Source organism: Falco punctatus, assembly GCF_963210335.1.
Source record: "Falco punctatus genome assembly, chromosome: 3".
Classification (NCBI taxonomy): Eukaryota; Metazoa; Chordata; class Aves; order Falconiformes; family Falconidae; genus Falco; species Falco punctatus.
The window spans coordinates 110,399,762-110,423,327 of NC_137582.1; the positions used below are offsets into that span (position 1 = coordinate 110,399,762).

Here is a 23,566-nt window from a genome sequence, read left to right on the forward strand (position 1 = left end):
GTGGTCCCTAGTTAATGTTGTGCTGCAGGGATGCTGTGGTCCCTAGTTAATGCTCCAGGGATGCTGCGGTCCCTTCCCTACCTCCCTCTGCTTGCAGAAGTCATTGGGGATGCTCAGGGCCATGCCAAAAAAAAGCAGCCCAGACACAAGACCAGCAGCCTCAGGGACTCACGTGCCTGCAGTGAGCTGCATCCTCCACTTTTGCAGCTGGTCCAGAGCCACCAACCCCACCAGACAGCCCCCGGGAGCCACCCTGAGCAGATCACCAATGTGGCTGCCATGGCCACAAGTGCCAGGTTTAGTCCAGCTTAGTTTCAGTGAAGGATTCTGAAGACGTCCTTACTGGTTAGGAGGCACTGGCCCAAGAAACCCTCCCTCTTAAGCCTCCCCAGCAGCCCCTATATACAGCTCACAGCAAAATACAGCGTGCAAGGAAATCTGCTGGCGAGCCACGCGAGCTGATAAAAGCTCCCTGCCCTGCGCTTCCAGCTGCTGCTCGGACCCAGCTCGTAGTCCAGGGATCACACCCTGCTCAAATCGCCCTTAGCTCCATCACCTCCAGCTCCCACAGGCATTTTGCATCCCCAGCACGGATCCTTTTGTGCCACCACCCCATACCTGCTGTTTAAGCCCTCAGGTCCGGTCATGGGAAGATTTTTTGTCCCATTCCCCTGCCTTATCTGTGGGCAGAAGGCAAGGCATCAGCCGGTGATGCAGCTGCGCTCGAAGGCACCTCAGACTGGCCAGAGCTGATAAAGGGCTTAGGGCTGATGCCAAGAGCCAGTGAGGCTCTGCGAGGGGGGACACTGGCTCCATCCCAGCCATCCCATGGAAAACCCAAGACTACAGCTGCTCAGCCGTGTCCTGTGTTTTCTTTCCCAAGAGCAGGCACTTAGGGAGCTCTTCTTTTCCTCTCCTGGGGGGAGGAAGAGGGTGCTGGAGGATGCAGCAGGGGCATTGCATTTATTGCAAAGCTTATCAATACCTGATAGCTGCTAAGAAAGCAGCTGGAAAACTGAAAAAAAAAAGACAAAATCAATTATAATTCTGAATCAATAGAGATACCTTCTGTGTTGGGAAGAAGCCGAGTGACTGGATGCTGCAGGGAATAACATCCCGGCTTGGTTTGAGAGCTCAAAGGTGTCAGAGGGGGAGGCTGGAGCATGTCAGCTTGGCTGCATTTTGGCGGTGAGGGGGTTAATTTGCTGCAGAGATGGATTTTCAGTGCCCACGGTCGATAAACAGGGCAGTAATTATGTTGCATTTCTCTGATGGCTGCGGATCTTTAGAAAAATCAACACAATAGCAGTTCACTGAATCTCAGTGACACGCAAATTTGATCCATCATTTTGCTCACGGTTGAGGCTTCCCAACTCTGCTGCCGGTTTTGGGTTTTTTTGTTTAAACCTTCAATAAAAAGGTTTTCATCGGTTTCATGCCACCGCCACCCCCTCGGTTTCGGTGGGAGGCATCCAGGTTTAACGCCTCCCTCTCCAACAGCAGGATGAAATGCCAGCACAGGGGCTTTTTTACAGCATGCGGTAGAGAAACAATCAAAATATTCACAGGGGGAATTAAAAACCTCAGGCTAGAAACAGGTTTACGCTTGGTTCAGTAGCAATAGAGCCTCTTCTCTTTTTTTTTTTCCCTCCTCTCACCAAAAAAGAAGAAACTTTACCAAAATACCATTTCCCTCACAAAGCAGCACCATTTTCACTCCCAAAGGGCACTACTACCACTGCAAAGAGTCTTAAAACATCCATGAGATCAAATTTTACATCAAACCAGGGTGGGGGAAGAAAAAAAAAAGAATTCTCCCTTTTTCCTCTTCTCCAATTCCTGGCCAGTAAATCAACAGGGAATTCAAGAAGTTAACAAGATTAAAGGGAAGCCCTCCTCATTTTCCATCAGTTGAATTTACAGTGAATTAATCACATTTTGTTTGAGGCTGAAACTTTCTGCAAGCCCCAGTGTGTGCTATTGATTCAGAGCTGCAAAGCCTCCAGCCCAGCCTTTCCAGCCTCTCTGCTTGGGTGTGGGGACAACCTAGAAAATTTATTATACATGGATTTCACCCCAGACATCCCACCAGCAAGGATGGAGGATGTGCTGGGTGACCAAGACAGCCACCTCCATCCTTACTTTTGTGGTACCCTGTCTCCCAGCTCCCTCCTTGCACTGTTTCACATGGATGCGAGATGCCGGCATCCCCATCATCAGCGATCACCCTCACCCTTCGCTCCCCTCCAGCCTGGAAATGTCACTCCTGCAGCACAAACCCTCTAACTGGTGCCTCCTCGTTAGATTTAATTTCACAGACATGGGACAGAAGCACACATGGAAAAGGTGCTAGACACCCGGGGCACCAAACCAGCACTGCCAGCTCCACCTAGAAACCAGATTCCTGCAAATAACGGTTGTATTTCTGGGGGCTTGACTCCACGCCGCTGTAGGTTGCAATCATTTGTTGTGGGCTCCAAAGCCCAGGATTGGGAAGGGCACGTTTGCCTGCGCTGCCTTGGGAAAACGACGCCCCACAGACACAAGCACCAGCCCCAGGGGCGCATCCTGCCTGTTGCACCCGAGTTTGGTACCTGGAGCCAGGAAGATGCAGCTTTCCCAGCATCACAGGACCTCCTCAGTACCCAACCACTCATCCCACTGAATTTTCCTTGCTGACTTGATGCAATCCCACTGACTTGTCCCCACGAGCCAGAGAGATGCATCGGGGTCACTGGCTGCCTAAGCTCCTGCTCCCCACATCAGCTTTAACCCCCTCGATTTACACCCCCAGAGCCCCCTGGCCTGACACCCAGCCCAGGCGAGGATACAGCCACGCCAGCACCAGATGTGCTGCGGGGAGATCGCCCGGGTTGCTACGCAGCTGCTCTCCCCCCTTCTCTTTGCAACCGAATAAACAGAGATGAAGCCATAACAGCCATTTGCACAAAGAAAAGCATCTGCACCAAGCCAAGCATCCGAATTTTTTATTTCTGCATGATAGGCCTCTTTGGAAAGCTTTTTATTTGTAATTAAAATGCAGCCATTACAAGTATTGCGTTTCCAGCTAATTGTTTTCTTTTTTTTTTTTTTTTTCTTTTTTTTTTCCCCTCCTCATTTGGGTTGATAGACGAGGTCTGAAATAGCAGGTCGGGATGGCTGGGTAAAGCACCCATAATAAAACCAGCTCTTAATAAAAGAATCATGTCTTGATGATGCATGGCTGTACTTTCCAACTTTTTTTTTTTTTTTTTTTTTTTTATTTCCCCAGCCTGTAAACATGAGCTCGTTAGGGCAGGGTGGCTCATTAGCAAGGGCCTGTCTGCCTTGATGTTTCCATCAGCACCGCAAGGGCACCAGGCTGTTTAAGCCAGTCTATCATCACCAGGCGCTGCAAATACCTTAATCCGCATCAGGCAAGAAACGTAACTCTCCGGAGCATTGCCTATAAAGATAATAAACAGGAGTAACGTGGGAACGGCCGCTGAACAGCCCAGCTCCCCCCCAGCCGAGGCGCTCGCACTCAGCCCCAGTCCTTCAAGCCCTCCAGTTCCCTACGGACCAGGGGAAGTTTTCCCACTTTCCCCACCTTTTTCCCAGAGCATCCAGCTTGGGAAAAAAGGGTCAGAGAGCTTCAAAAATGACGCATTGCAGCGTTCAGCTGCTTGCAAGGTTTATTTGGATGGGTGAAGAATGGCAGCAGCCAGGCGATTCCCCACCAGGACAGGCAGGGAGAAGCCCGCAGCCGCTTCCATAAACACGAATTTTGGGCCAAGATTTGGGGTAAGCATATGGAGGGAGAGGAGATAAGGGATGATTTGGGGTGAGCCAGGCAGACAGCAGAGAGTAACAGGCCCTGTTTGCTTCCAGCATCCTCAGTAAGTCCCGGCACCTCGCCGTGATGGAGCAAAGCCCAGATCAGGAGAGCAGAGCCACGAGGTCGCTGCCTTTTTTGCTTTAATATGTCACCCTGGGCTACAGCTGCAGACTTCTGACACCAGCCCCAGCACTGACTGCATTAACTGACTCTGGAAACGGATCAGCTGGGGAAATATTCCTTGGCTTTTTGTGGCTCCAGAACACAGCAGCTACAAGAGATAGAAAAAGGGACTTGGCAGTTTTGTGATCTGCTCCTACCCCGAAGAAAGCCCAATTCAGGCCACAAAATCCCGAGGGAAAAAGCCAGAAACAGCCACCAAGATGCAGGAGAGCGATGGGTATGAGGCTTGGCATCTCAGGAGCCCCAAAAGATGGAGGGTACCCCCAACTCAGCACAGTAAATGGGACCTGGAAACCTCATCTCATCCCTCAGGGGCTCATGAGCTGCTCCCTAACCCGTCACCCCCTGGGCTGGGGGAGCTGCTGGAATTTCTGAAAGCCTGGAACACCAGGAACTGCCTGGGATCCCTGGCAAGGTTCCTGCTGGACCAAAAGAAGTTAATTTTGGCCAGGGCAGAGCTGTAGGAGGGAGGTCCTGCAGCTGCCAGCAGCACGAGCATCACCAGCCCTGTCCGAACTCATTAGGCGTTTCTGCCCCTTAAAAGGCAGCAAGACACACTCAGAGCCACCTCAGCACTCCAGTCACTTCTGCTTTACAACCTTTTTTTCCAGTTTGCTTTCTCGGCACCAACCCTTCCGCTTTCTTTTTCCTTGCTTTGCTGCAGGGAAGGTGCAAAGTTGCCTCTTGGGGAACGTCAGCAGAACCGAAACCCGACGAGTGGAAGAAAAGCTGAGCTGGCTTCAGGTTAACCTGAAAAGTTGTGCGTGCAGGGGAAGGATGCAGCTCTGCATCCCTACTGCTCGTGACAAAGGTCTGGGTGGTTGCTCAGGGGGTGGCAGGGTACCCAGTCACTGCTGCATCCCCCTCTCATCCCTTGCTGGCTCTGTCCCTGAGTACCCAAAGCAGCAGCTCGCAGCATGAGCCAGCTTTAGGAGGTTGTTACCCTTCTTTGCAAACAAGCCACTGGAATCAGACGGAGAAAATGAATGGGTGAGCTATTTATTTCCAAAGGCATTACCCCAGGACATGAGAAAGACAGAAATTTCCATCTCCATCATGACAGGCTAACGTGTATCCCACAGAGACCTGCCAAGCGCTGAAAGAGCTCTGCAGGGGAAGCTGGACATGGGCAAAATCATCTCCAACATTTTCTTCCACTACTAAGGTACTGTGCAACGGCTGTGCCTCTATCTGAGCGGTCAAGCCTGGAGACATTTACTCATTTCCTATTCCGAGAAGCGCCCTTCAGGGTTTCACTTCACCAAAAAGAAAGAAAACTCCTTCTGTGCTGCTGACAACCCTCACACGTGATCCCAGAACAAGGATGGATGCCACAGCAGGAGGATGCTCGCTCCAAACCAGCCCCCAGGTCTTTGCCCAAGCCCCATGTGAGGGGCCCACATTGAGCTCCCAACAATCAGCCACTTGGGCAAACACCCAGGGAGGATGGGAGGAGGATGTGGAGTAGCAAACCCCAGGTCTGCTTTATCAGTGGAGGCTGCAAACAGCTGATCTGCATCTTCCCGGAGGCACCATCTTCCCCCCACCCCATCCCCATCATCTGCTGCAGACTCCTGCTTTCAGCACAGTTCACTGATTAGTTACTAATTAGCAACTGGTTTGTGTCATTTCCCTGCCATTGCCCGCCAGCACCGGTGCAAAGGTCTGGCACGGTCCAAGCCATCTGTTCAGGCCCAAACCCCGCACTGCCACCTCCCATTTCTGCAGGAGAGGAAGGAGAAAGAGCCAGCTCGGTGCTCAGCCCCTCCACCCCGCAGGACAGACGGGAGACATCTCTCTCCCTGCCCTCTCCCTCTCCTGGATGCTTCAGCAATGGAAATTTGCATCCTAAAGCCTTTGAAGCTTTGCTGGAGCTTGGCAGAGGGAAGCACTGTCTGGGGCAGGCAGCACTACAAGAAGAGGATTCATCCAGGGCAGCTGAGGACTCCCCAGCAATTAGTAATTAGCAGCACCAGTGTCACAGCCACAATGCTAGAAGGCAGCAGCATTTTGAAACCCGGGCGCTGGGTAGTTTGGCAGAATATCAGCCAGCAGCCGAGCATCCTTATCGCCAGCCTACCCCACACCGCCTCTGCTATTAGCGAGCATCTGTGCCCATCACTGAATTGTGTCTTTGCAGGGCCAAAGGGGTGCAGGAGCTGCCCAGGGAAAGCTGATAGTCCTCATCTTAATCATCTCACAGGTACCGAGGTGGTCCCCAAGGCCGCTGCCCCGCGCTTTGCAGTTGAGGTTGGTACAAGCAATGCTCGGAGCAATGCTGGTGCGGAGCAGAGAGTGCTAGTGGTCCTCCCTTCTCCTGGCCCCCAGCCCAGGCATCCCCTGCCTGCTCTCCTCCCAATCCTTGGGCTGTGCTGACCCCTCCTGGGCTGCAGCCTGCACAAGCAGCCGCCTCTCCTTCCTTCCCACTATTAGAAGTGGGAGAATAAATCCCAACCTGTTCCCAAAAGTGTTTCCCCTCTCTCCAGAGAGCAATCAGGGGCTGCCTTCAGGCCAAGGCATCCGTGCACTGCTCAGCCTCGGTGCTCCCGGCTTGCTGGCCGCATCCCAGGGATGGCTGGAGAGCCCTTTGCCCACCAAAAGGTATTGGGAAGACCTTGGGGTGGGTGAGGCATTCGTCAGGTTTTCTAGCTCCCCCTTCCCAAAGCAATAACAAGAGGAAGGACAGGAGAGCAGCATCCCTGGCCCACATCCCACAGAAACCACCACCAGAGGCTGGGCAGCCCCGGGTGAGCATCAGTTCAGGGGGGACCAATTCAGGGGGGAGCCGTGGCCTCTACAGCATGAAGCAGAGAGATGCTACAAGGATGTAGAAGTTAACAGGCAGCTTCCATCTCCCAAGACCCCCCACTGCTGACTCCCTCGTCTCAGTCATTACCCTCTGGCAAGATAATGAACTCCTGAGCGCAGCACTGAGAGAAGCAGGCACTTGAACGAGAGCTCTAACAGCGACTGCCAGAGAAATCATTAAAAGCGAGTACTGGACTTCAGAGATCAGTTGCAGAAGTCGTCTAAATCCACACCTGCAGCCATTCTGCACTCACCAGTGAACTGCTACTTGCAGAGGTAATTTAGCATCAGCTGGATGCCCAGCAGCTAAGCAGCTACATAGAGACCTGATGGATGAGTGCCAGGCGAGGGCGGACCTCTTGCACATAGCACAGGGAAGCTCAAACTGCCAGATTGCTCCCCATGGGTACTACAACCCCCTCTCAGCCCTGGAGCCCCCAAAAATGGGGTTTCTTTGCTTCCTTCCTCCCAGCCCCGGCACCCCATGAGCTCTGCAATGCTCTCATCTCCCTCTGCAGCCAACACGAAGGATGGCAAAGCCGTTCAGCTATGCAGCTGCTTGTCACCTCCACGTACAGCAACCCATTTCCTTCTCCATGCACCCCCAATTCAAGTCCAAGCCCTCGGAGGTGACTCCCAGTTACCATTTACTAGCATTTGACCCAAGCTGCTTTAAGCCGACACCTGCATTTCCATTCCTCAGGGGTGCATAAAAGGATGAAGACCAAAAGCCGGTGAGATGTTTTAAGGGTTGTAAAAGGGACAGCCACCTGTCTGCTTATGGTGCAATAAAGTGTTGTAGTAGAGAGAATTTATGGCCAATAAAAAGCACAAAGCGGTGATCAGAGATGTCTTCAGTAGTTTATAAACACATAAACCTGCACCATCCCCTTCCACACATCAGCACTAGCCCTCGGTGGAAAATGAATGTGCCTTGAAGAGGAGATGCCTGAAAATTCAATTGCTCTCACAGATCCTGCAAAGGGAAAAGCAAACCCTGAGCATGCCTGGGCTTCCCAGGGGCATGGGGCAGCACAGAAAAGTGAGCTAGCTTGGGGCATGCCTTCAGGGCAGGCTGGAGAACACCTTCTTGCAAGACCCAGCAGAAAAAATGAAGCCACAAGTCTCGCTTTACAGAGGGAAGCAGACACCAGCTGTGGTTCACTAGATGCAGAAGTGCTGGAGAACCTGTCCCCAGAGTAACATGGGTCCTAAATAAAACACTACCAAGGTCAAGGCATCTTTTAACCAAACTCCAGGTACTTCCGTACCGCTCAGCCCTGGGCTGAAGCACTCTGCCATGGAGCTTCTGGAGCCAGTAGGCAAGGCTAGAAGACCTGGGCTGATGACTTTTTCCTTCCTCAAGGGACCCAAACTCTATAGACAGGGTATATACCTGCCTAAAGCCAGCCCAGCTCAGCCAGGAGGTCTCCTGCAAATGGTCAGGACCCTAAAGCAGAGCTGGGGACCCTCCCGCCCTACATCTCACCCCAGATGCTCCCAAAGCCTTTATCAGAGCCAGATTCATTGGCAGTGTGGTATTTCTGATTTAAATGGAGCATCTTCCTTAAGACAATAAAAAAAATAGAAAGAGGAAAAGATAAATTATCAGGCAGCCCGATAATAAGTATGAAAAGAGGTTTTAAAGTTTGCTGAGACCCTTGACCAAATTGTGGACTACCTCTCCATCACTGCAGCTACTACCTGCTGCGGTAGTGACAGCAAAGCCTGCAGGGTTCTCAGCATCTTCCTTCAAACAGCTCTTTTGCCAGTGCCTGCCAAAGCGCAGCATCAGATGAAGATTCCTCCCTGCCCAGTATCCAATTGAGCCGAGAAGTTAAAGCACCTCTTTGCCCCAGCCCTCCCACTAAAAACACAACAGCCCTAAGGCTGAATGTTGCAGCGATGTGCTGGATGCACTCAGAGAAACGCTGGAGGGGAAGAACCATCCAGACATTAAACGTGGCTCAGGATCTCCCCAAAATTCACCACTGGAGCATCCTCGAGGTGCAGCCCAGCTGCCAACCGCTGGCAGGGTGTTCTTGCCATCTAGCGGCTCCTCACTTCAGTGCAAACAGTAAAACAGTAAAAAGGGGATTCGGTTCCACCCCACCCCACCCACCCCCCGCCACTATTTCCATCTGTAAGCACCACGAGACCAAAGGACACATGGCGCTTTTTTTTTTTTTTTTTTTTTTTCTCTTCCATCTGTATTTTGCCCCCTTTCCCTTTTATTCGCAGCTTGGATCCTTCAGGATTTTTCTTCTGTCGATCTGACTACAGTCGGGGTTTTTCTAAGGTTTATTACTGCCGCAGCGAAGGATGGCACGTTTCTGCAGGAAAAGCTTGAAGGTACAAAAGGAGACCCATGAGGCTCAGCTTAGGCCATAAAACTGTGTTGCCAAAAGTCTTTTAAGCTGCAGAGTAATTTGTGTCCCACCACAGCTCCCAAACCCTCGGTCACACCAGGGCTCTTTTTCCCTCTTCCACCCTACGATGGTGAGGGATGCTCATTTCTTAACGCTGTTCACCCCACATAAGAAGGAAAGGGCACAGCATGGCTGTAAAAAACCTATCGTTTCAGTGGATTTTGGCCAATTTATGGTCTGACCCCTGGCTCTAGCTGGGTAAGGCTGATTTAGAGGACCATGAGACCCCGTACACAGAACATTATGTGATTTCATCCCTCCCAAGAGCCACAGCCGGCCCAGAAGTTGTCAGAACGAGCACTCTACAGCATACCAATAAGCCTTTTCACAGGCACTAGCTCGCCTTAGTCTGTCATCGTGTAGATTGTATTGGAAATCACTATTTGACAAGGCTCAGTGCTTACTCAGTGGCATATTCTCCCTATCAACCCACTCAAAACCATGTTTAGGAACAAGATAATACTTGCTGCTGTTAAGTGAGCATGCAGGAATACTCCTCCTCCCTGGTGCAATGTCTCCCACTGCTAATTTCTCTATGTATTTTCATTTTTAAGCACCAGAAAACAGTTAACCCCTTACACTCATCTTCCAACGCTCTTATATAGGAGGGGTGAAAAAAAATATCAGACACAACTTTGCTGCAGATGTTCTCCAGAAGGAAAACAAGCACTAAAAAAGTTAGAAACAAGAAATGGGAATATTAGAGGGAAAAGCAGCTTAGCAAAGTGATGAGGCGTAGCCAGATAGATGACAATCAAAGGGCATCTCTGTGCAACGTGAAAGGAGAGATGGTATCACCTGGGATAGTCAGGGGGAGGGGGAAAATAAAAATAATAATTAAAAAAAAATCATACAACATACTGTGGAAGGCAAGAGCAGGGAAAACTCTCCAGCCAGCCTTTTCTGCCAATTTCTAAAAGCCATCTCTCTCCAAAACCTTTCTCTTTCTAATTGCCAGGGCTATGAACTGGCCCAAATATCAAGTTACTGGTCATCTTGAAAGCAATGGTCACATCGACTCTTCTGTCCTGGTTTGATAGGATCCCCCGATGGAAAACAAGCCTTGCAGCAGCCTGTGACAGAGCAGCAGGTCAGGGCAGGGACGTGACATTTTGTGACATTTCTCCGTGCTCACAGTCCCCAGCACAGAGGAGGTCACTGGGGGAGGGAGGCAGAAGATTCTCCAGGACAGCCTAGAGAAAAGACCTCAGAGAAGCTGCTACAGACAAGCTCACCCCTTAGCCAGGGCCAAGTAGACACGCTGACCCCAGCCAGGCTGCACTGATGGAAAGAGCATCTTGGTCTGCTCCAGGGAGCCAGGAGGAGCAGTGACCGTAGCCTAAAGAGGACCAGGAGAGAGGAGAAATGCTTCTACAAGCCCCTTTTGTGCTCCCTTAAGTATCTATGCAACAGACATCACTCCTAATTTCAGAAGAACCCTGAAGAAGGCAACAGCTCTTCTCAACACCGCAATGAAGTGGTCCTAAATCAAGCCTAGGGAGATGGTTTTGGTCCAGTCATCTTTCCTTGAAGACAAGGGCACACAGATGGGGCAGAGAGCAGCGGAGCCCAATATTGTAGCTTCTGTCTTTGGTCCTGACTTGTTTGCAGGACAAGAGCTTGGGCAGGACAGCACACAGTGCCGCTAGCATCCCCTCAGGGCACACACACCTTCCTGGTGAAGGGACAAAGTCACACCGAGCTGGCCAAAGACAAGCTGTGGGCGCCATCCACACCCCCTCCCTTAGGTCAGAGGCCTGCAGGTTGTTCAGGGGTACATGGTCAGGCCACTGTCATGCAATTTCTTTGCTCTGAGCTCAGCGTAAGAGGATATATTAAGAGAATCACCGCAGTTTGTTAAAATAGTCGTCGCCAGTGTCCCACCTACTCTTTGGCTACCAGGCTCCAAACTGTCAGATGGTCAACTCCAGTGGCAGCTCTAGACACCCAGACCTCTAAAACCCCTCCACTCCACTGCAGATCTTCAGCCAACATCGATTTTTATTACCAACCCAAAACTTTTAAGAGACAAACTTCTCTTGCTGGGGATTACAGAGACCTGACTTGACATCCATAAGGTCTTGGGGACAGCAGCTTCTACAGTAGCATCAGCTGGAAGCTCCCATCAGTGACGGGATCGATCTGGAGAATCGCTGCTGGATACAACCCAGCATCATTTATGCTCAAGATGTATTTCAGGAGGATCCAAAACATCTATTTATAGGCTTCTAACACTGGCATCTGAGATAGCTCAGAGCTTCCCATCCTCCCCCAAGGGAGGATGCATGTCTCCTGGTGTGCCTTTAATGTGAGATTGTTTGAAGAGATGAAAAAGCATGTTACAAGCTGGGAAAGTGATGCTGGGGTTATTATATTTAACTAAGCTACATATTCCAAACGTTAGAGAGTTTCATGCCTATGGAAACCAGCTGCTGCATTGCCTCACCATTCCTGGCTACAAGGGATAACTCGCTTGGAACACCCCTTACCCAGCTAGCTCTTTTCAAGCGATCCATCAGTGCCTCTGTTAGACTTCTACTTGCTTTATTGAGGTCTTCCTCCAAGCACAGAAGGACCCAGTGCTCACCCAGGAGCTACAGCAGCAAAGCACTCATTAAATAATAATTAAAAAAAAAAACAAAACAAAACAGGATTTAAAAGCCTGCATGAACAGATAGCTTTTTCCCATCCTTTTCCGAATAAAGCAACGCAACTCTGCTCCTAACGGAAGGAAAGGGTCTGCTATATGAGGATGACTACACCCTATATCCTGAGGACCACCAGGAAGGTTTTTCCCAAGCCGAACAAAGCCGTCCTGCCCATAAGCACAGCTGGCAGCTTCTTCGCTTGACACTTATCACTAACCACCAAACTGACAGCAAGATTCAAGCAAGGGTGGCAGCACACGGCTGACCCTGGAAATTTAAAGGCCAGGGAGTTGTTGAAGAGCTATTCTCCTGCAGCTAGGCACGCCTCGGTGGCACCGGAGCAAAACTGAGCAAATCTAGCACCCTCAGCCTGTGGCATCAATCTGCCTGGCTCCAGTTCACGTATTCGAGTACGTTGCTTCCCCAGCCAGCTCGCAAGCACAGCTGTAATTTACAGCCCCCGAGACTCAGTTCCTTATCTCCCCTGCAAGCGCTGATCTCCGCCAGCTGTGTGTGTAACAGCGTGCTGCGATAAAGAGCCTCCTGCAGGTACCCAGGACGTGGGGGCATCTCGTGCTCTTCAGCTAAAAAGGAGAGATAAAGACATCTCTTCCCCCCCATTGCTGCTTATTTTTAGGGGGGAAATTATTTTATTGCCTGGATATGAACCTTAAGCAACGCACAGCAAAGTGATCTGGTGCTGGGGAAGGGGGCAGAAATAGAATAGAATGATGTAAGGTACCAAGAAGCATATAGAAATAAATCGTTCTGCTTATTTGGGTGGACTGGGGATGGATGTTACCGATGGGTGCTGGGCTGCGGAGAGAAGCACGCAGGGCCACCCAGAGCAGGAGGAAAAAGCAGAGACTCCAGCTGGAATGGTTAGAAATAATAAAACAAGGTTTCGTGGAGCCACACGAGGCCAAACTCAGAGGCACGTTTGAACTTCAGGGGTTTAACCCAGCTGTCCATGCCCAGCGTTTTCTCTCCAAAGGAAGGGCTTTGCCCAAACCCACATGGGCAGAGGGGCTTCCCCATCTGCCTGTGCCTCAGATGCCCACGAGACATGGCCTCTGCGACCCCCCTGCTCCCCATCACGTGCATCCGTACGCACACGTCAGCCTAATAACACACCCCATCATCTAGCAAAGGCCCCTGCGTTCATGGGGGTTCCTACTACACTATTTTATTGAATGACCAGAAGGCTTTCTAATTTTTCTTGCCCGTTTAAGGCTTCCCCCCTGCTGACCCAAATTCATTTCATGTCAGTCCAAAGGACTCCGCGCAGACAAGGGCTCCCTGTGAAAAGCCAGCTTTGATGGTCTCCCCGACATCTTTCCATCATGTGTCAGCAGCAGCCACCGTGACCAAGGCACTACAATAACAAGTCTATCCAGTGCAGAGGCTGGGTCACATGCATGGCTGCAGGGAGAGGAGATGAAGAGCAGAGTCATTATAAATATCTCCAGATCACTAATTATTCCTCTCCCTTAGCCTTACATATATGCAAGCTCCATTTATCCAAGCCAGACACCAGACCAGAGGCTACATGCAAGGGAAAACCTGGGTCGGGACAACTTTTTATAGCCTTGAGTAACAAAAGGGGGGGACAACCTTTTCCTATGGAGTCATTTCTTCTCATCACATGGCGTCCCCTCGTGACACACATGATCTATATTGAGTCACTGGCACAGAGCTTTTATCACCAACTGGCTCGGGCAAGTCTGTCCCGTCAACACAAGACTTTCTTCAGAATCTCCGACCTCTGAAACACTCACGGAGCAAGAAGTATTTCTGCCAAAAGCAGCTCCTGTGGCATTAATAAGGCTACCCCAACATAAATGTCTACGCCACAGGCTTGCAGTGTCGGTGGGGTGTTTGTCCCTAGCTAGTGATGAAGTGCCCGAGCACGAACCTGCAGTCACGGTGACGCAGCAGCTTTTAGGCAGGTTTTCTGCCCTGATCCTGCAAATGCCTCACTAAGTTCACAAGCAGCACCGCTTGCTTAGAGCCAAGCACAAGAACTTTGTCACCAAGTCATGGTGTAAAGAAATTAGAGCCAGACAATGACTCAAGCTATTCTTATTTATGTGCGTAATGACTTTTAAGGCAGAGATAAATCAGCTGATTTCCACAGTGCGACCGCAGCCCAGATATGAACACTGCGGCTGCTCCTGCTCTTCGTGCCATCGGTGCTCAGTGTGTGAGGGGCTCGCACGCAGCCTCAGAGACCCTCGCTGGCAGCTGCTGCTGCTGCTGACACCTCTGGACTCAACAGCATCTGGAGTGGTGACATCTCACCCGTGCCAGACTGCTTCGCTCCAGTGGCCGTTGGCACTCACCAAACATCGCAGCTCCCTCCCAGACTGAAATAAAAATGATTTGATAAATGTTTGTCTCGCACACCCCTTAGCCGGAGGCTACACGGTGGAGAGCCCAGGGCTCAATGGCTGTTTGTTCAACAGGCGACATGCTAATTAGAGGCAAACCCCTCCGAGGATTTTGTGGCCCAGCAACAGACCATAGGGAGGAAAAAACTACAAAAGGTCTCAACCAGTCTGACTGCCCCAGCCCAGCTCCAGCTGCTTCCTACCCGAGATGTTTTCAGCTGGTGTTTGATGTTCTCACTGAAGCACCTCAAGGCTGCTCAAGCCTCTGGCTCCATCAGCTTGATTACCCAAATTGGGATGCAGAGTCCCCCGGGGCAGGACGTAAACCTTCCCTCCCGTGTCAGCAGCAGCTGCTCCACACAGCATGCACAAGGCTGATGACCATAATTTGAGCTACAGCTTGGTTTACTGGTAATTAATTGTACTAGAGCTTCATAAAAGATACCAAGCCAAGCAGCCTTGCTCTTTGGAAGAGTCAGAGCCCCAGGACCCCCAGCCTTTCTGCTCAGCCCTGTCCTGGGCTTCTCCAAAGCATCTTCCTCCCTATATCTCATCACCCCCAAGGCACATGGTTGGAAGCAGTGGCTACCACAGCATCCCAGTTACCACCTTCCCTCAAGCCTGTATCCTGCTTCTTAACCCAATTTCAGCCCCCTTGGTAGATATTTGAGGATGGATTTACTCTGCTGGTTTGAGCTGTTCAGGAGGTGCTTTGGCTCTCAGGAGATGGCTGCTCTCTGGACCCTGCAGGTGATGCTTGCATAAGTTTGGCCATGATCCATCTGCCCAGAGCCCATGAGGGAGAGCACTGAGGCTTCACAGGCTGCCCAGCAGGAGCTGAGCGAAGCAGAACACCGAAACCACCAAAGCCAGGAAGAGCAAGAGGGAAACAAAGATTTCTGTCCTTTCCTTGCTTAAGCCACAGGTGGCGGTTGAAGAATGATTGCTATGCAACCCAAAGGGGATTTGAGTATTACTTCTTGAAGGTTTGGTTTTCTCAACATGTGAACCCCCTGGTGCCACCTGCCCCTCCAATACTAGGAGGTCCAAACCTACTGCCCACCTGCAGCTGCCTTCACACCCAACAGCCACGGATGCTACTCGGAGCACAAATGCACATCCCCTGGTTGCCTGCCGGGGACCAGAGAGAGAACACCTTGTTAGACAGCCCCAGAGCTCGAGGGACACGTGAATAAACCCACCCAGGCACATGCCATGGGACTGCAGGTGGGGGTACACCCCCCCCAGCTGCCCTTGCCACCCCTCGCTTTCGATGCAGGTGGTCCCCATTTAGCTCAGTCCCTCACATTCAGCCAGCTCTGAACTTCACTCCTCCTGGCCAGCCCAGATGAATGCAAAGGCTACAGCTCATCACCTTGCCAGACCACTCGTGTTCGGCACAAGACACCCATCCTCAAGCGACAGCTCCGCTTCACACCTTCAAGTGACCCTTATACCAAGTCATGATAAATAAATAAATAAATAAAAGATAAATAAAACCCCAACCCGCAGCCCAGCATGCAGTGTTCATAAGCTGCTATGGAGCTGCTCCAAGCCTTCCGCATTAAATAACAGACAGTGTGACAGCATCTTTTTCTTATGTCTGCACCTTATTTTTTCTCCCCCCTCCATGTGTTTCCCAGCTTAATATCCATTCACACTGATCTCTGTGCCTTGACACTAACATGACATAGCAGGTGAGACATCTGTCTTCCAAATTCGCCTGCTCCCCTACCTCCCTTTTGACACAATCTTGGCACAAAAGACCTACCAAGAAATCCTCTGTTGGAGAAACAAATGACTCTGCCCGGGAACAGGAGCTCCGAGTAGGAATGAAGGGCATTTCTCACAGCAGCTGACAAACACCCCCACCCTCTGTTTCCAGGGCTGGAGGTGTTGCAGGTGCTAAGCAGGGGACACGATTGAGTGGAGAAATGCGTGTGGTGAGCTGGGGGAGAACGGGGCTGTGTGTTCAGGGGGATTTCACTTGTCATTATTCACCCCCGTGTTACGGCTACCAAGCAGCGCCTGTCAGCTGGCTTTGCCCATCTCCCACACCCCTCCATCCAGACAGTGATAAATGTCACGGGAGTGCTCTTACCAGCATCTCTATTTCATGCCCCTAACCGAATCCACATGAACCTCCCAGCAGCACATCCTCGGAGACTCCCGTGCTGGGCTTTGCTACTTCCACACATTTCTGACAGCAAGGAGAGGAGACGATGAACACAGCTCCCGTCCTGTGCCCAGTGCCAGCCTCTGCTGCCACCTGGCACAAGCCCCTTTCCCTCCACGCACCTCCATTACTCCCCCCAAGGCTTTTTATTTTCTCTATTTAGACCACCACCTCTTTCAACGATGCAACCCAGAGCTTTCTTCTTTTCTTGTTTAAGCCCTTGCACACCACTAACAGCAACAAACATGGATCAGTTGAGCAAAAAAATGCCAATACTGACTCATATGAATGAAGCCCTGTGCACATCCCATTAGCAGTAAACATCCCAAGGCTGGTTTTCAACACACCTCCAGTTATCCAGAAGGACCACAAAGCACTTGGCCAGCTCCCCTGCAAGGTTTGAGCTCCAGAGGGAACCCCCTCACTTCACAGCAGAAACATAACTGTCCCGCAGCGCCATGCTTCCCCTGCTCCATGCTGCGGCGGGATGCAGTGTGCGGCACTGAGGATGGATCCCAGCCCAGCAGATAAAGTCCTTGCAGATGTTTCCTCCCCCAACAGCACAGGTAGTGAGAAGCTCACAAAGCACCCACCCTGCACGAAAGCCCGGTGCCGGGGGTGGCCAGCTTCCCAGTGCCTGCCTGGTGCTTTGGTGATGCCGAGCACTGTGGCAGGTTGGAGCATACTGGGGCTTTGTGCCTTGCGGTGATTTGGGGCCACCCGGTTTGCAGACACAGGACTCTCCGGGTCTCCTGCAAAGCCAGCAGCACCTGGATGCATGCTCTTTCACGGAGCTACCCAAGGTGACAAGTCCTGCTTCTCCAACAACATCTACCCCCAGGGTCTCACTCCGTGCTTGGCTGATGGCAAGCGGTGGAGACAGTGCACCAGCAAGGCACCTCCCGGCCCGCTGCAAGGGGAGCTCATCCACCAGTTTCCCTCAGCCCCTGCTCTAGGGCAGCTGGCTCTCTCCAGCACTTCAGTCTTGCCTCAACGCCCTTGCTCCTCGGTTTCCAACACTCCACTCCTGGCAGAGGAGCTGCCCCTTCTCCATCCCAGCTTATACATCACGGTCACCACCATCCATCCCCTTGCATCTCCTCCCTCATTTACTCCTTCCTTACTTGTACATCCACACATATGGCTTGCTACAAGCTTTGAGGGGCTTTTTCCCCGACATCTATATTATTTCTTCACTGCATGTGGGGCCACCCATCTTAAAAAGCAAGAGGAACACACTGGAGGACACAGCTCCTACATGCACTAGGGCAAATACTTCAAATGCATCCAAGTCGCTGCAATTTGGCCTTTTGGAAAGCAACAGGCACAAGCCAAGTTGCCTGTGCTACAGCACTTGTGGGTCTGGTGGTGCTGGTCTACAAGCACGTACGCATGTTGTAGGGACTCATGATTTGGCTTTTGTCAAAAGGTCAAGCGGGAATGAAGTGTTTAAATCAATTATCATCTCGTGACCATTAAGGAGAAGTGTTTGAAGTCAGTCTGGGGAAGGGGTATGGCGTGAGACATCAGCCTTTGACATCTCTTTCCAGCATTTAGGATATTTGTAACAAGATTTGAAAAGACAAAGACATCATTTGAATGCACAGCACCACCTCTGAAGCGCGGTTTCTGGTAGGACCAGGCAGGAGGCGAGACACACGTACAGACATCACTTGAAGGAGCTTTGCCCTTGGAACCCAATCCCATTTCATTACTATTCCTGACATTTCTCATCCCAAACTACCCCCCTGAGCAGGGTGCTCTCACGTGGACCAGCCTCCAGAGAAATGCCCAGGTCTGAGCATTTAGTCCACAATGCAAGTGGCAAAGGGACATTTATTCCATTTCCAGTCTCACCACTTACCCACAACAAGACGTTTCCTACTCTGCCACTAACACTGGCAACTTGGGCAAAAGATTTCACCCCTTCGATATTTTTTTTTCCTATACTTTAATACAGGAAAAAGACCTGCCCAGGTGAGGTGAATTCCCTTTTCCTACATATTATAATCTCCCTCTAAAATAACTGGAAAGCCTTAAGGGGCACTTCCTCTGCCTTTCCCTGCTCTGAGACCTCCTGAAGCCAGGTGACCATACCCAGGACTTGCGTGATGAAGACGTGGGTCTGAGTCACTTTCACAGCACCAGCATGGACTTCCCACCTGTTTGGAGTGTTCAGAGGTGTCTCCATAGGAAGGAAGAGAGAAGAGCCCCATCACAAGGCAGCTTTCTTCCCGCTCCAACCCCATTATAAGGGAGGTTCATGAAGAGCTGGTACCTATGTAAGACCTTCTGGGTATGACGTTTGTTGCATTAGCAGTGGCATCAGACAGCCCTTTAAGTCCAGAAAGGGCTGGAGCAATGAACCTGCATCTCCTCTAACCAAACCAACTTTCTAGAGAGATTTGCTTTCCTCTGAGCCTCAGCATTCATCCAGAGCTGATATATTGATTGGATTTTAAGATCTCTACACCACAGAGCTGCTTTCTGGCTTTGTGCACTTTATTTTTACACTTGCTCTAAAAAGAAAAAAAAAAAAAACACACAACACCAACCAGCAGCAAAAACCCCAGTGTCTTAGCGTAAGCACCTTTTTGCCATCAGATGCTGATGCTTTCATCGCAACCCCGAAGAGCTCTGCTGTGCCAGAGGAGCGAGGCTCTCCAGCACCTCCACCCCAGCGGTTCCCACACACACACAAACCCCAAAAAGCAAAGACAAGCCAGCAACACTTCACCTCTCGGTACCTGGCTTTGGTTTAAGCGATCCTGCTAGCTGGTGGAGATCCACCAGGAACCTGGGAAGTTCAAACCTAACCTTGACCCCAGTCGGACCCAGAGAGACCCAAGGGCAGGCAGGCCACGCTCACAGTAGCTTGATGGCTCTGGAGACGGAGGGCACACGAGCTGGGTGTTGCAGAGAGGGATGGCAGCATGCCCAGGGCAGGGGAAGCCAAGAACGGAGAAAGGCAATGAGAGAGGCTCACCCTGCCACCGCATTCACCGTCAGCAGCTTGGCACAGCCCTCCGGCTTTGAAATGCTGCAAAGGTCTTTTCTCCACTCCTGAAACCTTCCACGTCATCCTTATTTTTTGAACGAATACGGATTTTCCTGAACTTTCCTGTCTTTGAGAAAAATCTGTGCACAGCTCATACCATTCTTTAAACTGCTCTTGCTGTATAAACAAAGTTTTGAATATTATAGCAGCTGAAGGAGGCACAAGCTCCAGAAATAACTTGGCTAAGATTGTTTAATAAAGGGGTCAGGGCTAAGGCAGGTGACAGCTCAGTTATCATCACGCTTTGCTTCCTTCTGCACCTATAAAGGGCCTGAGCGAGACCTGGCTCTGTTTTTCCCAAATCACCAGCTAACAGAGCAGGGTTACAACCTGCAGCACTTACCCTTCACAGGGCTGCCTGTGCCAGGGGGAATGCAGCTTAGCTGGAACAGCAGGTCCCACCGCGTTCTTCCCTTTGCAGAGGGTGACACCTCCGGCAGGTCCTTCCCAGCCTCAGCTCCTTGCAGTGCTGCAGGTGCATCACTGATGCATGCCCAAATCCTGCTCGGAGCTCTGCTGGAGGGCACAGCTCCGCACAGCACCCAGCACTGCACCCTTGGTAGCAAGGCTTGTCACCTACTCACGAGGGCTGACCAGGTCAAGGCTGCCGAAAGGACTGAGGACTCAAGTGGCATTTAGCGCATCAAACCCAGGAGGTCTGTGCTCTGAGAGGAAGGATCTGAGGCCTCAACATTGCTAATTGCACAAAGTCTGGCATCCTCTAGGTCTGCAAAGCGGCTGGCACCAAAGGGAAGTCTGACATATCTCACTCACGCACTAATACAAAGCCCTGAGCCTAAGCGCTTTCACAGGTACCTGAGGTTACCGGGAGTATTTCAGAGCAAGCTCGAGCACCTTTCCTCAACGCTGCAATCAGATGCACCAGTAATAACGATATCAGAGAGGGCAGAGCAATCCTTGCTGCTTACTGCACCCCACAGCCTGCAAAATGGCACCATCCCAGCCCACCCACGGGTGCCAACCCAGCCAGTCCATGGGCGCTGCAGGATCTGAGCAACCAGGACCATGTTTGAGCACCCAAGGACATCAATGGCAAACACCCAGGTGAAATATCAAGGACACTGCAAAGTGCAAGAGGGGCCACATCCCCATCCCACAAAGGATTCGGTTACTTCCAGCTTCTGCTACAGTCTCAAGGATCTTCAGATTCAGGCACCGCAAAAGACAGGCTAAGAAAAAAGTAAGAAGCTGGTCACTGGCTTTGGTGAGCCTAAGTGTGTCTGCCACGTGCTGGCAGATGCGCGTGTAAAAAGCACATCACAAGTCTGGTTGATTATCTTGAAAATCCACCCTGTTATAAATATATATATCATAACCGTTCCCTCCTAGAACACCACAGAATTCAATGGGTCATCAGGTTAGCCAAAAACTCCTGGCTGCAAGGAAAGCATGCCTTGTACTTTGCAAAATGCCAGCAGAGGGGGGGGGGAGAATTAAAGCCAGTGAGATCAAAACAGGAATTCACAGCACATGCTTCACCAAGCATCAGGGTCTGCAGGAAACTGCTGACCTTGACCCCAAGCCAACAGCTTGCCCAAACCATCCTGTATCACACCCGCTGGGCAGAGTTTAAACACGCCGCTTCTGGGCTGTGAGGAGGTGAGGGAGGGTTCCACGCTCTGCTTTTGGCTCAACTGCATTGCCCTGACATGGAGCAAGCGACCCCCGAGCTCCAGCAGCCCCAGACATCCCGCGCAGGAGCCTGTTGCACCAGCCCAGGAGCCAAGCGCCTCCCTCCCAAACCACCGGCGCTGCAGAGGGACACGTTTTCAAAGCTTTTTTCTAAAGAGACCCCGTTCTCTTCCTTTCCTGAGGGTACTGAAAAATCATTATCAACAGGGGGAAAAAAAAAAAAAATAAATTCCTCCTTTCATTCTCTAAAATTAACATGAGCTGCTCTAAACACTCATTGTACTGGTTCGATTTTTCACACACCCTGGAGTCTAACCATGACAAGGGGAGACACAGCAGTGGTTATGACCCAACTTTCTGGCTAATTAAGAAGCTTGTCAAAGAGCGGCTTCTCTCCCCAGAGGAGCCCAGGGCAGGAACGGAGTGACATCCCACGGCACGTGAGCCAAGCTCGTTTACAGCCTTGCTGTGCTCTTAGCTCCCAGTTTACCAGCCAAGGTGGAGGAAGGGGGAGCACCCCACGCCGTGGCACCCAGCACCCACACAGAACCCCTCTAAGCTGATTTTGGCAGGTGCTGGGAGAGGCATTGGGACCAAGGAAGGTCCTGCCCCCCTCGCCCCCTATTCCGTACCACTCTGTTTGCGGCATCAAACTGTGAGAAGCAGAAAAAACACACTGAGGTTTTCTCCTGACAAATTCAAGTCGAGATATAATTTAGCCAACCACACGAGCACCTGCTTTTAAAGCAAAGTTTGGAGTTAACACGTGCCTAAGCACACAAAAAACCTTAGTAAGGTACAAGGGCTCAAACCAAACCCCTAAAATCCTTGGGGGAGGAAAAGAAAACCTTGTCATCAGGCTATTCACACGTCCTTATTGCAACTAACGTAAGAGCGGTTGCATCCCAGTCCCACCGGTTGCATCGCAGTCCCACCAGTCAGAAGAGTGGTTGCATCCCCATCCCACAGGTCTGAAGAGTGGTTGCATCCCCGTCCCACCAGCTGGAAGAGCAGTTGCATCCCAGTCCCACCGGTTGCATCCCAGTCCCACCAGTCAGAAGAGCGGTTGTATGCCCATCCCACCTGTCGGAAGAGCGGTTGCATCCCAGTCCCGCAGGTTTGAAGAGCTGTTGCATCCCCGTCCCACCAGTTGGAAGAGCAGTTGCATCCCAGTCCCACCAGTCGTCAGCCCAGACTCCCTCTCCCCCCAAGTTGCTGGGGGGGGGGGGGGGGGGGGGGGTGGAGCAGCTGACCATGTTGCCACCCCAAAGAACCTGTTAAAGACCTGGAAAGGTCCCAGCCTGCCAGTGGGGGAGACAGGTGAGTTGTCAGAAGGATGTTTAACCAGTCTGGAGAAAATAAAATCTCCAAATCACACTGAACGTTTAAGGCGGGGGGAATAATGAGGAGCACATCAGGTTCCTTCCCCCTTTTTTTCACCCAGGTTTCCCAGACTGCAGGAATCACCTGGACCAAAAGCACAAGAATAAGCCTGGAAGCAGCCAGTTCCTACGGGACCCTGGGACAGTTCATCTCCAAACACAAGTCACACCCCACAAATGTGCCCCGCAGATACCGGGAACTCAGTGAAATCCAATTTTTCCAAACCATCTCCGCGTTCACCCCTGGGGCCCCCGCGCCTGGGGAGGCAGCACATCCCCAACGATGGGGCCATGAGGGACCCAGGGCGGCCCGGCCATGGCCAGGAGGAGGAGGAGGAGGATGGGGGGAGGAAGGCAGGAGGACAGGAGGACATCGCTCCCCGAACATCCCGACGAAAGCCACGGGGTGGCAGCAGGGACCAGCTGATGAAGAGCGGGCACCGGGGCGGGGGGGGGGACCAGCGCCCCTCACCGTGTCCTGCTGCCCCCAGGAACGCTGCCCGGGGGGGATTGCCCCCAGGAGAAGGGGGAGGGTTGTGATTGCCCCCAGGAAAAGGGGGGGGGGTGATTGCCCCCAGGAAAAGGGGGGGGGGGTGATTGCCCCCAGGAAAAGGGGGGGGGGGGGGAGGGTGATTGCCCCCAGGAAAAGGGGGGGGGGGGGAGGGTGATTGCCCCCAGGAAAAGGGGGGGGGGGGGAGGGTGATTGCCCCCAGAAGAAGGGGGGGGGGGGTGTGATTGCCCCCAGAAGAAGGGGTGTGTGTGTGTGTGATTGCCCTCAGGAGAAGGGGGGGGGGGTGTGATTGCCCCCAGGAGAAGGGGGTGTGTGTGTGTGTGTGATCGCCCTCAGGAGAAGGGGGGGGGGGGGTGTGATTGCCCCCAGGAGAAGGGGGGGGGGGATTGCCCCCAGGAGAAGGGGGGGGGGGGGGGGATTGCCCCCAGGAGAGGGGGGGGGGGGGATTGCCCCCAGGAGAAGGGGGGGGGGGGGGGGGGATTGCCCCCAGGAGAAGGGGGGGGGGGGGGAT

At 51.9% G+C, this 23,566-nt stretch overlaps 2 protein-coding genes across 2 annotated transcripts in view; both read left to right on the plus strand.

Moving 5' to 3' along the window:
- The window catches only part of KLHDC7A (kelch domain containing 7A), a gene marked incomplete at its 5' end in the record, with an annotated part of 29,513 nt that extends 8,560 nt beyond the window's left edge, over positions 1-20,953 (plus strand). Inside the window, one exon of the mRNA XM_080379541.1 lies at positions 47-20,953. The remainder of the gene's footprint in view (positions 1-46) is intronic.
- A 2,387-nt stretch (positions 20,954-23,340) lies between these two features.
- PAX7 (paired box 7) overlaps positions 23,341-23,566 on the plus strand; it is a 125,034-nt gene continuing 124,808 nt past the window's right edge. The window contains exon 1 of the mRNA XM_080379489.1: positions 23,341-23,371. The gene's annotated coding sequence lies outside the window, so the exon portion shown is untranslated. The remainder of the gene's footprint in view (positions 23,372-23,566) is intronic.